Source organism: Salvelinus namaycush, chromosome 2 (assembly GCF_016432855.1).
Source record: "Salvelinus namaycush isolate Seneca chromosome 2, SaNama_1.0, whole genome shotgun sequence".
In the NCBI taxonomy this organism is placed as follows: domain Eukaryota; kingdom Metazoa; phylum Chordata; class Actinopteri; order Salmoniformes; family Salmonidae; genus Salvelinus; species Salvelinus namaycush.
The window spans coordinates 68,509,716-68,525,352 of NC_052308.1; the positions used below are offsets into that span (position 1 = coordinate 68,509,716).

The 15,637-nt window shown below is 44.3% G+C and overlaps 1 pseudogene; it reads right to left on the bottom strand.

Moving 5' to 3' along the window:
* The window catches only part of LOC120023107, a 212,886-nt pseudogene that overhangs the window by 110,586 nt on the left and 86,663 nt on the right, over positions 1 to 15,637 (bottom strand).

Sequence of the window (15,637 nt, forward strand, 5' to 3'; positions counted from 1 at the left end):
GATACAAGGTGGTGGAATCAAATCCCAGGGTGTTCTCCGCCAAGGCTGAGAAACGGAATATCCCAGCCGTCTTGTAAACGTGTCTGATCCCCTCTTCGATCCAGCTCAGGTAGGAGTAGGAGACTGCCGTGCCATCCCCGAAATCCAGTTGGATGTTGGTTCTCATTGAGTTACCCTGGAAAACAAGTAAAAGTTTAAAGTAAGGACTACAGACAAAGAAAGATAAAAAGAGTCCCAAACATCATTATAAAACATTTTAAAAAACACAATTCCATTGTATTTGAGAGCCCAGCCAGATGCTTGTACTTGTGTTTCTTCTAGACTTAAATACATATCATTGTTGAAATTCTGATCCAAGTGGTGAAGGTTCTGAGTGTCTGGTTCCTGTGGTGTGTGTGTGTGTGGTGGAGAGAGAGAGAGTGAACCACAGGGAGGTCGAGGCAGTGTAGTAATCAAGAGACAGTAGGGTGGCAGGTACACTAGTCAACAGACTGCTGGACTACATTCACACACAGACACAAGCAGTCATTACCAGCCCAACATTGGGGTTGCATTATATTCTACCCCACCGTGAGAGCAGTGTGTTTGCCTGTTACTGCTAATGACTTGTGCGTGTCTCTTTCTCTCTGTGTGTTTGTGTGTGAGTACTCTGCCGCTACAGAATCTGCAGCAGGTCTACTCGGGGGGTTACATCTGGCACTTCCCTTGGATCAACACACACACACACCACAAGTGTTGTTGGGAGCTCCAGCTGCTGCTGCGACCGAACTCTCCCACTTATCCCGCCCGTACCCTGCAAGCAAGCACAACTAACTCCCAGCCTCCTCATGGCACATTGTAATGCAATGCAATTGGGATATTTATGTGTAACACTGCATTAGCACAAGGGGGCTCCGGTCCAGCAACAAACACCACTATAGCAAAATGTAAAACCGATTATCATGTGTCTCTATCTATCTCTTTCTCTCTCTCTGCATATTCGCCATCTGTTTAGCTTCTTTTCAAGCGCAGGAAGGTTGGCTGTGTGTGGGAGAAGGCTTCTGGGGGTATATTTCTCACCATTATACCCAGAAAATTATAAACTATGAATAAGCCGAATAAAGAAAGGTAGAATAAAATGGAAGAAAAGAGATAACAGTGGTGGCTATTGTGTGGAAGGGCCCACAATGGCCCACAATCCTTTGACAAAATGTCATTCGGAATGTCTCTCAGGCTTTTGTTTGTGTCCACTGTTGACACTTTCTGGACACTTTCAGTTCTCTATCGAGGTGTCCTGGGATCACTAGCTAATCAGCATGAGACTGATGCTGGCCTGCTGGCTAGATGTCACGCTTTGTGTCCGTGGCTACGTGTGTGACTCAGAGGGCCACCAAATCCAAAACGCATAATAAGGTAAGCGTCATGGTCTGGACAGCAGTGTCATGTATTCTGGTTCAGGTGAATGTCAACACACTAAGGATGGTGTAAACCAGGGATTCTCACCTGGGGGGTCATGGGGTCGGGGAAGGATTTTAAGGGGTTGTGGGACTTTTGCAAGAATATAAAACATTATTATTTTTATTTTTTTAAAGGTAACCGCCACACTGAAACTTCTATTTTAAAAGGATACGGCCTCACCGCATATTGTTGCTTACTTTGTCAACGTTACCGCTACACACAGGCGTGCGTGCGCTGCCCCATTTATTGTTACTGACTTTACACATGCAGCGCGTCAGCAGTGTTGAAATGGCTAGCGACGTTCGGACTTGGAGGGTTTTCGCACTGAACCACCCTCCACACACACACACTGATCCAATCAAAATGTCACTCTGCAACATTGTTTTGTTTTAAATATGACACGTCCAATCGGATAATACAGATCTTCTTCTGACAGCTAACTTGATTGATAGCTACCTATGCAGGTGGTTCTGCAGGCATTGCACATGTGTATAGTTAGCTGTCATTTAACTCATGTAGGCTAGCTGTCAGAGTAAAATCATGAACAACTTTTTAAAACGTGCAGCTCCCTCTTCATCTACTGCTGCTTCCTATGTCAACAACAAGGCAGACAAGCGGGTCCCTGTCAAGAAGAGAAAATACGACCCTGACTTCATCAAATATGGTTTTACATATATTGAAGACAGGCATGGTGAGTGTAGATGTCCTATGCAATGAGCTGTTAGCTAATGAGAGCATGAAATCCTCCGAAACGAAAAGGCATCTGGACACCAAGCATCAAAGTCACAAAGAAAAGACAGTTGACTTTTTTTTCTAAGAATATGTCAATATCTGGTGTCCTCACAAGATTCATTGAAGAACGTATGCACCGTACAAGAAAAGGCACTTTGCGCATACCTTGAGGGCCAGCGCACTGCTATGTGCAAAAAAAGCACACACCAGCGCAGAGGATCTCATACTCCTTGCTGCGATTGATATGTGCACTGAAATCTTGGGAGAGTCAGCCGCCAACATACTTAAAACTATACCCCTATCCAATGACACCATGAGGAGGATAATCCAGGACATGTCTGGGGACATAACGCACCACACATCAGAGCGCATCAGTGAAAATGGCCATTACGCACTGCTGCTTGATGAATCCACAGATGTGGCTAACCATGCAATTCTAATGGTCTATGCTAGACACGTGTGGGATAATAACTTCGAGGAGCAGTTCCTTTTTAGTGCTGATTTGCCCACCACCACGGCAGAAGCTGTCTTTAACACAATCGATATGCACCTGTCAACTATATCAAAAAGAGTTCCAGGAAAAGCAGGTGTTTCCAGGCCTTCTGCAGGGATATGGGGAGGGAGCACCAGCAGGTGCTTTATCATGCAGAAGTCCGCTGCCTTTCCAGGGGTAAAATGTTGGGTCGCTTTTATGAGCTTCGAGTGGAGATTGCGGCGTTTCTTCCAGAAAACAAGTCATCTCCGGCCAAACATTTAGATTGTGAGTAATGGCTCGCACAGGTTGCCTACCTGGCAGATATTTTTGATCATCTGAATTCGATCAATGTGTCAATGCAAGGGAGGGGGCACAATCGATTTGAACAGAGGGACAAAGTGCATGCCTTCTATATGAAGCTTATCATTTGGGTAAATCATGTTTCTAACGGGAGTATTGACATGTTTCTCAATGCTGATTTCGAGATTCAGAATCTGACCAACAAAGCACATGGCGACACACTCAAAAAAAACATTAAACAGCATCTTGTCAAGCTACAGGGAAAGTTTCGAGACTACTTCCCGGGAACAGAACAGGAGACAAGACAACTGGATACGGGACCACTTTCGAGTGAAGATGGGGAAACGTCACGTTGCCAAGCAACGGCTCAGCTGGTGGAGCTGTCATTTGATTGCGGACTGAGCATGCGCATCCCGGAAATGACATTGCCTCAGTTCTGGTGCAGCTTAGTGGGAGAGTATCCTGCTCCCCGCCTGTCATGCAATCAGAATCATGCTACCGTTCAGCACTACCTATCTGTGTGAAAGTGGCCTCTTTGCTATGGCCGCGCTGAAAACTAAAAGCAGAAACAAACTGGACAGCCAGCATGACCCTCGAGTTGCCCTGTCAACCATCACCCCAGATTTCAAACTGAAGAAACACCCCCAGCCTTCCCAGTGGTAGGCCACGCACGCACGCGCACACACACACAATAAATAAACAGTTTAATGAGTTATTGTTCACTAGATTAATTATTGTTAATTAATTCTGACATTCATATTACATGTTACTGAACTGGTTAAAAATGTACACCTTTAAAAAACTTTTAAGGTTGTTTATTTTTTTATTTTTTTATTTAACCTTTATTTAACTTTTTTAAGGTTCTGAAACTATTCACATGGTAATTGATGATTAAGAATTCCTAATGATTGCTGTTTTTTCTATTTTAAAAACCGGTATGTGTTACTGTGTCACGTTCCTGACCTATTTATGTTAGTTTGGTATGTGTGTTAGTTGGTCAGGACGTGAGGTTGGGTGGGCATTCTATGTTTTCTGTTTCTGTGTTGGTTTTGGGTAGCCTGGTATGGCTCTTAATTAGAGGCAGGTGTTTGGCGTTCCTCTAATTAAGAGTCATATTTAGGTAGGCGTTGTCACAGTGTTCGTTGTGGGTGATTGTCTCCTGTGTCTGTGTATATGTTTGCACCATACGGGACTGTTTGCGGTTTGTTCGTTTTATGTAGTCTGTTCCTGTTCATTGCGTTCTTCACGTTATATGTAAGTTCGTCGTTCAGGTCTGTCTGCATCGTTTATTTGTTTTGTTTGTTTATACAAGTTTAGTTTGTTTTTCCGTCGTGTTCAATAAATATGTCATTTCACTACGCTGCGCCTTGGTTCCCTCAATACTCCTCCTCTTCTGATGAAGAGGAGGAGGACCGCCGTTACAGAATCACCCACCAAGAATCCAGAACCAAGCAGCGTAATTTGGAGCAACGGGGAAGTATACAGGACTTGTGGAGTTGGGAGCAAATATTTAACGGAGAAGGACCATGGGCTAAAGTGAATCACCGTCCATGGGAACAGCTGGAGGCAGCTCGGAGAGTGGAGGAAAAGAGAGAGAGGAACCGGAGTTATGAGGGAACGCGTCTTGCACGGAAGCCCAAAAAGCCCGTGAGTAACACCCAAAAATTTCTTGGGGGGGGGCTAAGAGGTAGTGGGCCAAGGGCAGGTAGGAGACCTGCGCCCACTTCCCAGGCTTACCGTGGAGAGCGGGAGTACGGGCAGGCGCCGTGTTACGCAGTAGAGCGCACGGTGTCTCCTGTACGAGTGCATAGCCCAGTGCGGGTTATTCCACCTCCCCGCACTGGTAGGGCTAGATTGGGTATTGAGCCAGGTGTCATGAGGCCGGCTCAACGCGTCTGGTCTCCAGTGCGTCTCCTCGGGCCGGCATACATGGCACCTGCCTTACGTATGGTTTCCCCGGTTCGCCTACATAGGCCGGTGCGGGTTATTCCACCTCCCCGCACTGGTCGGGCGACCGGGAGCATTCAACCAGGTAAGGTTGGGCAGGCTCAATGCTCAAGAGTGCCAGTACGCCTCCACGGTCCGGTATTTCCGGCGCCACCTCCCCGCCCCAGCCTAGTACCTACAGTGCCTACACTACGCACTAGGCTACCAGTGCGTCTCCTGAGCCCTGTTCCTCCTCCACGCACTCTCCCTGTAGTGCGTGTATCCAGTTCGGTGCCTCCAGTTCCGGCACCACGCACTAAGCCTCCTGTGCGTCTCCAGAGCCCTGTACACACTGTATCTTCTCCCCCTACTAATCCTGATGTGCTTGTCCTCAGCCCGGTGTCACCAGTGCCGGTACCACGCACCAGGTATAGAGTGGGCTTTGAGAGTACAGTGTGCCCTGTCCCTGCTCCCCGCACTAGTATGAAGGTGCGTGTCCTTAGCCCGGTGCCTCCAGTTCCGGCACCACGCACCAGGTCTACAGTGCGCCTTATCCGGCCAGAGCCATCCGTCTCACCAGCGCCATCTGAGCCATCCGTCTCACCAGCGCCATCTGAGCCATCCGTCTCCCCAGCGCCATCTGAGCCATCCGTCTCCCCAGCGCCGTCTGAGCCATCCGTCTGCAATGAGCCTGCAAAGCCGCCCGTCTGCCATGAGCCTGCAAAGCCGCCCGTCTGCCAGGAGCCTACAGAGCCGTCCGCCAGACAGGAGCCGCTAGAGCCGCCCGCCAGACAGGAGCCGCTAGAGCCGCCCGCCAGACAGGATCTGCCAGAGCCGCCAACCAGACAGGATCTGCCAGAGCCGCCAACCAGACAGGATCTGCCAGAGCCGCCAACCAGACAGGATCTGCCAGAGCCGCCAACCAGACAGGATCTGCCAGAGCCGCCAACCAGACAGGATCTGCCAGAGCCGCCAACCAGACAGGATCTGCGAGAGCCGTCAGCCTGCCATGAGCGTCGAGAGCCGTCAGCCAGCCATGAGCGTCGAGAGCCGTCAGCCAGCCATGAGCGTCGAGAGCCGTCAGCCTGCCATGAGCGTCGAGAGCCGTCAGCCTGCCATGAGCGTCGAGAGCCGTCAGCCTGCCATGAGCGTCGAGAGCCGTCAGCCTGCCATGAGCGTCGAGAGCCGTCAGCCTGCCATGAGCGTCGAGAGCCGTCAGCCAGCCATGAGCGTCGAGAGCCGTCAGCCAGCCATGAGCGTCGAGAGCCGTCAGCCAGCCATGAGCGTCGAGAGCCGTCAGCCAGCCATGAGCGTCGAGAGCCGTCAGCCTGCCATGAGCATCCAGATTCGTCAGTCAGCCAGGAGCTGCCCTTCAGCCAGAAATGGCTATATACCCAGAACTGCCCCTCAGTCCAGAGCTGTCTCTCTGTCCGGAGCTGCCTTTCAGTCCGGAGTTGCCCCTCTATCATGATCTCCCTCTCTATCTTGATCTACCTCTTTATTCTGATCTATCCCTCTGTCTTGATTTATCCCTCTGTCCCGGTGCTGTCCCTGTCATGGATGTTACTAAGAGGATTTTGTGGGGGTAAGATATGGGTGGACATTTTTAGGGGTAGATGGAGGCTAGGATTGATTATGGTGGGGTGGGGACCTCGCCCGGAGCCTGAGCCACCACCGTGGTCAGATGCCCACCCAGACCCTCCCCTAGACTTTGTGCTGGTGCGCCCGGTGTTCGCACCTTATGGGGGGGGTTATGTCACGTTCCTGACCTATTTATGTTAGTTTGGTATGTGTGTTAGTTGGTCAGGACGTGAGGTTGGGTGGGCATTCTATGTTTTCTGTTTCTGTGTTGGTTTTGGGTAGCCTGGTATGGCTCTTAATTAGAGGCAGGTGTTTGGCGTTCCTCTAATTAAGAGTCATATTTAGGTAGGCGTTGTCACAGTGTTCGTTGTGGGTGATTGTCTCCTGTGTCTGTGTATATGTTTGCACCATACGGGACTGTTTGCGGTTTGTTCGTTTTATGTAGTCTGTTCCTGTTCATTGCGTTCTTCACGTTATATGTAAGTTCGTCGTTCAGGTCTGTCTGCATCGTTTATTTGTTTTGTTTGTTTATACAAGTTTAGTTTGTTTTTCCGTCGTGTTCAATAAATATGTCATTTCACTACGCTGCGCCTTGGTTCCCTCAATACTCCTCCTCTTCTGATGAAGAGGAGGAGGACCGCCGTTACATACTGTTCATTAACATTATTGGACTGGTTTTGATGTCATGTTCTGAGTCTGATAATGCATTACACCCCACCCCTGAACTGGTCTCCTAATTTAAATGGTTTATTCTCTTGAATTTATAATAAATGTTTTCTCCGTTAATATGGCTGTGTAATTACTTTCTTTAATACGATAGTAGCAGAACCGTGAGACAGTCTATTTTGCAAGTGAAGCCTGTCCAAGAAGGAAGCTGCAATACAACATTACACAATGTAATCATCAACAGTCCAAAATATTGGGTCACGACTCAGTTGTCATTGTCAAATTTTGGTCCCCAGGCAAAACCAGTTGAGAACCATTGGTGTAACCGGTGTGATGTCAGTGCTGTCGTGCTGATGGTGTGTCATACCTGGGTTCAAATAGTTTTCGCTTTCTTTCAAATGCTTTGAGCATTTGATTGAGCCTGCCTGGAGAGCTAGATGGACGGATTTGCACTTTTGGTACTATTCCATTGGTTCTGTTTTGTGTACACATGACATGCTATATTGTAGCTAATGTACAGTAAATCTGGTTGTTGTAAACATGACATGCTATAAGGTAGCTAATGTACAGTACATCTGGTTGTTGTAAACATGACATGCTATAAGGTAGCTAATGTACAGTACATCTGGACAGTATGATGACTCAGTACTATGATGTAGTTGACAAATCCACAATCAAAAACATTTTTGAAGACTTTTGGAGGGACTCTGTGGCATACAGCAAGTCTGAGACATGTTCTATTTATGAGATATTCAGACAGAAAGTCTACCACCAACAGTGCCAATCTACAATAATTCATCCCAGCATATTACGTAATCCAAGGTTAAACTAAGGTCGCTTGACATATAACAGTGCAGATCCTATCCCTCTCTCAAAACATCAAACGTTCTTCCACCTCCCTCTCTCCTTCCTTTTGTTTTCTTTTTCTGAACAGCCATGTTTACTACCTAGAGTAGCAGTACCACACATTAAATATTTAGGCCCATTTGCTCTCCCCAAGAAATACTGCCATCTCGGGCTTCATGAATATAAATTAAAGTCTGAATTCAATGGGAATGAAGGATTTTCCGAATGCATAAGACCGCCCCACCTCTCTCTCTCTTTCCTTCCCCCTTCTCCTCCATCAGAGGAATCCTCTCTTAATGAAAGAAATAGACCCTCATTTCCTCAACTCATCACACTGTAATATGTCAGCTGGGCCCAGGAGAGACCTCGTGGGAGAGACACTTACGTCTTAGCTGCAGTGCAGGGGGAAAGCACCGCCGCACCGAGCAGAGCACTACTGCACCTTTCCACCTGTATTTAATGTGAGGTGGTTGAACAGTGTCTTGGGAGTGAGGGGAGCGAGGCAAGGCGCTGGCCCTAGAAGGAGACTACTCTGAGTTTATCACTCTATAACAGGGTCTCCAGGGGTGCATCTCTCTCTTAGGTCTTTAGCTCTTACTCCGTCTCTCGGCTCGGGGCTTGGGGCCTGTAGCTGTGTGTGGGTGATATTGTGTTGCAAGTTACTATTAAACTTTCAGCAGTTGGTGTATATGGGATGACATAACAGGGAAATCATTTCAGGCTTATGTCTGAAGAAACAACCATGTCAAACATATAGCAAACACATCCATATTTCACTCAGTAACAGGCCTACAGTGAGTGAGTTGTGCGCCACATGCTAGGACTACTTTTACAACTATGCATAACAATACAAAACACACAGATTTTTCATTCCATGGCTTAAGGTAAAAATCTATGCAACTCATAACATTAATGTATACAAAGGCGTCCATTTGAGCTCCTAGGCCCAGAACAATAATATACAATTAGGAAGCCATTTTGGTTTTTGGCCCAGTCCTACCTCATCCAGATGCACCAGGAAGGTGACGTTGGTGTGCAGGTCGGCGGTAAGCTTGCCCTCTCTGGTGGAGAGAGAAAGGCCTTTTGGAGCCCTGTTGGGACACATCTGCTTCCTGGGTGTGTACATGTCCTTGACTCCCTTGATGCAGTTGTTGGACACCAACTTTTCGGTACCTTAAGGAGATACCATATAAATGAGTTAGTACATGTTTAGTATGGTTTACTGAGGTTATGGCTTCATGACACTACTAGTTAACAAGTGTAAGGCATTGGTCACGTTCATCAATGAAGCTTTACAAGAAATCGCAAAAATATATTTTTTAACCTCAAAGTGATTGTGGAAGTGACAGAGCTAGTGAACAAGACTTGCTATTCTTTGACTAAACTTAAAAATGCTTTGTAACTACTAAACAAAACATGATTTTTAACCCTGAAAGTTATTGTGTGACACAAGACGTACAGTAGTTGTCGGTCACTTTGACAAAACTCCAAAAGGCTTACTAACTCCGAGACAAAACTTGACTTTTAACCTTGGGGAATTTTGAAATGTGTGATACCTATTCAGGCTTTTTTAACATGGACCATATTATGAACATAATAATGCTTAACAAAATGTAATGGAAAACATTTAAAAAAAAATGAAAGATATTTTACCTTTCATTGAGCAGAAATATACAAAAGGGTTGCCTTCACTTAGAATAGACAACATAGAAACGTTACAAAATAGTGTCCCTATGTGTCACGACTCCCGCCGAAGTCAGTCCCTCTCCTTGTTCGGGCGGCGTTCGGCAGTCGACGTCACCGGTCTTCTAGCCATCGCCGCTCCACCTTTCATTTTCCATTTGTTTTGTCTTATTTTTCCGCACACCTGGTTTACATCCCCTCATTACTCTACGTGTATATTATCCTCTGTTCCCCCTATGTCTGTGTGGGATATTGTTAGTTCCGTTACAGGCTGGTTTTGAGCCAGGTATTGTTTGTCACCCGTGGTTTTGTTACTTGTACCTATTTGTGTAATTTGTGCGCTCGCTTTTTCCTTGGGACGGAGTGTTGTGACGCAGTTGCGTCCGGCTGTTTTCCTCTGCCTGAATAAAGTGTGCCTGTTCACTCATCTATGCTCTCCTGCACCTGACTTCCTTCGACCAGTTGCGCATACGCTGACACTACGTGCAACTCACCCTGTGCCGATGAGGTACTTCTGTCCTTAGCTGCAGCTCCTTGATACAACAGCTCTGTTGAACCAGAACGCTGATAGACAGTTCCCTTCTCTACGCCGTTCATAGCCATAATCACTATAACAAATCACATACAGAATGTGATCAATATCAACACTTTACCTCTACCTACTCTATATGTACATATCTACCTCAATTACCACATACCCCTGCATGTCAACTCGGTACTGGTACCCCGTGTATATAGCCAAGTTATTGTTACTCATTATGTATTTATTATTATTTTTCTAAATTTTTCTCTCTGCATTGTTGGAAAGGGCCCGTAAGTAAGCATTTCACTGTTAGTCTACACCTGCTGTTTACGAAGCGTGTGATAAATACAATTTGATATGATTTTGATCCAAAGGACATACAGTATTACTGTGTTATATGTTATGGCTTCTCTTTTCAATCCCCTCAGCACAATACTTATAATAGCAATTGTTTGCACTGCAACGCATCATTATTATATATTGATCATCAGAGGTAGGAAGACTGAGCCCTGAGCCTGGCTGCCATGTCAACACAGGCAGCCAGGTCAGGGTTGGCTGACTTCCACCGGCTGACGTTAGCTACCTCCCAATCACAAAGTGATTTACATCGGGCTAAGCAGGTTAGGCTAGTGCCCATTCTAATAATGAAACTGTCATTGATTTATCAATTAATTACCTAGCCTGAACTAACAGGAAGCAACAAACCCTGAGGTCCCTCTAGGAGCCTATGGCCTGTTTTGGCCTCAGTGTGATTAGGAACCTCCCCCAATTTATTGACAGGCTGTCAAGTGAAGTTATGGTGTTATGGTTGGTCGGGATAATAGTTATAAGGGACCAAGTGAGTCCAATGAGGGTACAGTGTCCAGTTAGGGACATTACAGCACCACTGAATCACAGCTTTGGTAATGTATTGATTCAATTTCTTTCCAGTAGGTCAAACAAAAGTATGGTGTCCAGTTTAGTACATTATAGTCGTGCAGACTCCCAGGGTGTTTGTGACATTTTAATACTAATCCCTCCTCACTTATTATTAATAGAATATATCAAGTGTGATATCTATGTATATACACTGAACAAAAATATAAACACAACATGTAAAGTGTTGTTCCCATGTTTCATGAGCTGAAATAAAAGATTACAAAGATGTCCATACATACAAAAAGATGATTTATCTCAAATTGTGCGCACAATTTGAGAGCATTTCTCCTTTGCAAAATTAATCCATCCACCTGACAGGTGTGGCATATCAAGAAGCTGATTGAACAGCATGATAATTACACAAGTGCACCTTGTGATGTGGACAATAAAAGGCCACTCTTAAATGTGCAGTTTTGTCGCACAACATAAAGCCACAGATGTCTCAAGTTTTGAGGAATCGTGGAATTGGCATGTTGACTGCAGGAATGTCCACCAGAGCTGTTGCCAGAGAATTGAATGTTAATTTCTCTACCATAAGCCAACTCTGACCAACAGATGCATATCTGTATTCCCAGTCATGTGATATCCATAGATTAGGGCCTAATCATTTATTTTTAAATTGACTGATTTCCTCATATGAACTGTAACTCAGTAAAATCTTTGAAATTGTTCCATTTATATTTCTGTTCAGTATATAACCTCTGATTTCTGTCTAGTCACTGTCCCACTTTGGAATCAATCCCTGGACCTTTTGTTCACAGCACAACAGAACAACAGGCCGGTGCATTATCATCCTCTAACACAATACACAATCAGTAAACATTTCAACCCTTGACGTTTGTGTACACTTCAAAGTCAATTAAAAGTTGTATTGTTATTCACTCTGAACGTTTCTCAAAGAGATAGTTTTCATATTGTTTCATTTCAATGTCTCTATCACCAGCTGTAGAGCGAGAGCGAGAGAGAGAGAGAGAGAGAGAGAGAGAGAGAGAGAGAGAGAGAGAGAGAGAGAGAGAGAGAGATATGCCAAGTTTGTGAAATGTATCATATAATAATTTCAGTCCCAAAATAATTTAAAACAACTATCACAGGAGACTAATGGATTGTAATTAAAACTCATACAGTCTGACCTGAAACCGCTGGCATTTACATAGAAATGTGTCATTGCTTTTCTCTTCCCTGCCTTTAGAAGATAAAAACAACCGCAACCTACAGTCCTATTAACACCCGTCATCTGCTCTACGTTGTTATAAACATAGCAAAACGAGCTCAGCAGAGAGACAGACGTTAGGAGCAAATTGCGTAAAATGATCCCCAAACATATTTGATAATTGAAGCGCTGACACCGAAAATGAACCAAATGAATGGGATCCTGAAATAGTGTATTAAATGCAAAATTGGCTTAAATGGGACAACATACACAAAGCGTCATACAACATGTCTCTCTCTTTTATGGACAACGAACTTCTGTTTATCTACTCATGTTTAGATTTGAAAAATAAATGCTTTGTGATTAAAGATGTGCTAGGACATGTGTTCATGTGTCATATTATACTGCAATTGTGAGTTATTATACTAGTATACTATAAGTACCATTCAAAGTCGTGGGCCCGACAGATACACGACTCAGCAGAGAGGACTTTGTTGTAGTCTTTTCCTGCGTCTGCGTTTCATATAGATCTGTTTCTGGCCCATCACACACGGCTCGCCCTGTGAAACACATACACATGGGATTACAGTATGTCATTTTCAAATGTCAAATTAGCATAGAACAGCAGGTCAAACCATTCCTATGTTAACCTATTGAGCTTATTGGAATGACCCAAACACTGTAAGTACACTGTATCCAGCATTTAAAAACATTGGTACCTAGAGGAAAATGGGGGAGGGTCATGCTTTTTCAATTCCAGTCAGGAGGAGGGTTTAGTATTTTTTTGTTTAGTCCAGGGGATGTTCAGGTAATTTGGAATCGATTCAATATCATATTGCTCAGTGATTGAGACTTAATGGCTTATTATTTTATCTCGATGTGTGCCCGATGCTGCCCCCTCATCCCTGATTCTCTGCTTGGCGCGCAATATCAAGTGCCACTACTGTGGTCTCAATAAAATGATCCATAGACTATACTATATGCTATAAGCCTTGGCTATATGAAGAGTATGCTAGGAGAAGCACAGGGCAAAGTTATATTTCTGAGAAAATGTACTTCCCTCCTGAGTTTTTGAGCTGCTGGGATGATGTATATAAAACTAGGTTACACTGCATTACACACTGCAATGGATAGGCGTTCCCAATCAGGAGCCCCGGCCTGCCCTGCTCTTGCTGATGTAAACACTTTTGTGCTGCCTAACAAATGACTGTGCTGTGTACGGTGGCCCACTTAAGAGGCGGGTCAAAGGCTTCTTCTGGATTTGTCCAAAAAATGATATATCGCACGGACTAGGCCTACTGATGCCCTGTTCAGTTTGAGAGGGAGAACGCGAAGATTAAAAGGAGGAGCAGAGGTAAGCTTGCTACTGATATAATTGATTTTAATAAAACTATATATTTTGTTGCTCATAATGAACCTATTTATCAGATTTATTGACTTCACATTAAGCCATATTCAAGCAATTTACATAACCTAAATGACTATGTAGCAGCAGCAGTTTAGTTTGCTTTAGGCTACTAACAACAAGAGGGCTTTGTGTTGGAGACTATTTCTTCCTATTCAAGATATAAGAGGTAGGCCTACCTGTTTGACAGACGCAATTATAGTCTACTATCCATACACTTCTTAAATATCTCAGTGTCAGTGAAGAGCTTGGTATGTTAAGTTAAAACCAGGGCTCGAAATCAGGGGGTATTTGAGGGTATTGTGGCATTTGTTAAAGAAAATGGCTAAAAGCATAGGCCTACCCCCTTGTTAGCTTGTTTTTTTTTACTACATAAAGTGATCTATAACAATGCTTTTGTCAGCGATTGGGTGCAGAGATGTAGCGGAGTCAGGCGCAGGACACCGTTTAGAGTAAAACAACTGAGTTTACTCAATAAAACAAACAAGAAATATTCCAATAAGGAAAATACAAACTAACACCTACAACAAATCACTAAGACACCAACAATCACGGACAGAACAGAAAGGTATGCCAGAGGGTTAAATAAGGAACATGATATGGGAATTGAAACCAGGTGTGTGTAATACAGACAAAACAAAACGAAAATGAAACATGGATCGGTGGTGACTAGAAAGCCGGTGACGTCGACCGCCGAACACCACCCGAACAAGAAGAGGGGCCGACTTCGGTGGATGTCGTGACAGCTTTAGTCCGCAAACCAGCAGTAAAGTGCTGGGGAAGGACGGGACTCCAATGCATATGGGATATCTTTGGTTTGTCTGTATGACATTCAGAGGCTGCGTTACAACATTCTACAGCCGATGAGACAAGAAATGTACTTTGTGATTCTATCACAAGATGTTCTACATTCCAACAGGCTATTAAACAACATAATAACTCTAAAATCAGTCGCGAGCAAGCCAGGTAGCCTAAGAAGGAACAAAAATGTATTATTATTATATTATTATTATTTCCAGGTTTTAGCCTGCCATTTTAGGAATCAATTGAGAGACGTTTGTGACACGCTACAGGCTGGCAGGGGTGCTCAGCATTTAAAAAACACATAAACAACAGTACTTCAAAAACATGCTTAAAAATTTCACATTCAGGCTGTATAAAATTATTCTAACATTTTTTGGTAGTTAGAATTAACCAAACATGAGTTTGGCCAGTCTTTGGTTTGAGGATTAGGCTGTGAGCTTTGCATGCCTACTTTGTTAATTGAGCCTAGCAGATGCTCTTATATTCCCATGCCCTAATCCCAGCCAACACAAATCTGTTTTGTAACAACAATATCATGGAATAAAATAGAAAATATCTAAGTGCGTAGGCCTACGTGATGATATGGGGCTGCTGTGTTACAAATGGCAAATTAATTGATGATCAGATACTTCAGTTGTAAATTGTTCTGTTGTGCTCACTTTTTACAGTTGATGGACAACTTTAGCGTTGTTCCACACTTAGACTATCCTCTTTTTTAACAATAGCCTGTATAGATTCATGCAGTGTTTTTATTATAATGGATACCTTTTCACCCCTACCCTTGTCCACAGTGGTCTGTGAATCCACAACTTTCTGGCTACTTTGTCATGTAATGCTTACAAAACATAGAACAGTTTCTAAAACTGCATATATAAGGCTCTGGTCTGTCCTAGGAGTGAGGGTAAATGGTAGTCATGCTCTCTGCTATCCACTTTATGTTTTAATTATTATTTTTGCTATATGGGAGAGTCACTTGTTTATGTTTTCAAGCGTTCAGGAATGGTCAGGTAAAAATATATCTTACTGAACGTTGGGCCAACCATTTTCATTTCAGATAGGTCCGATTTTCTGCAGGTAACCCTCATTAACTACTGTGTAAATACGTTGGTATTATGTAATCAGGACACATATTGATAAGTTGGACCGACTTCCTGTTGAAGAGGTCTTACCTTATTGTGAAGGTGCCACGTC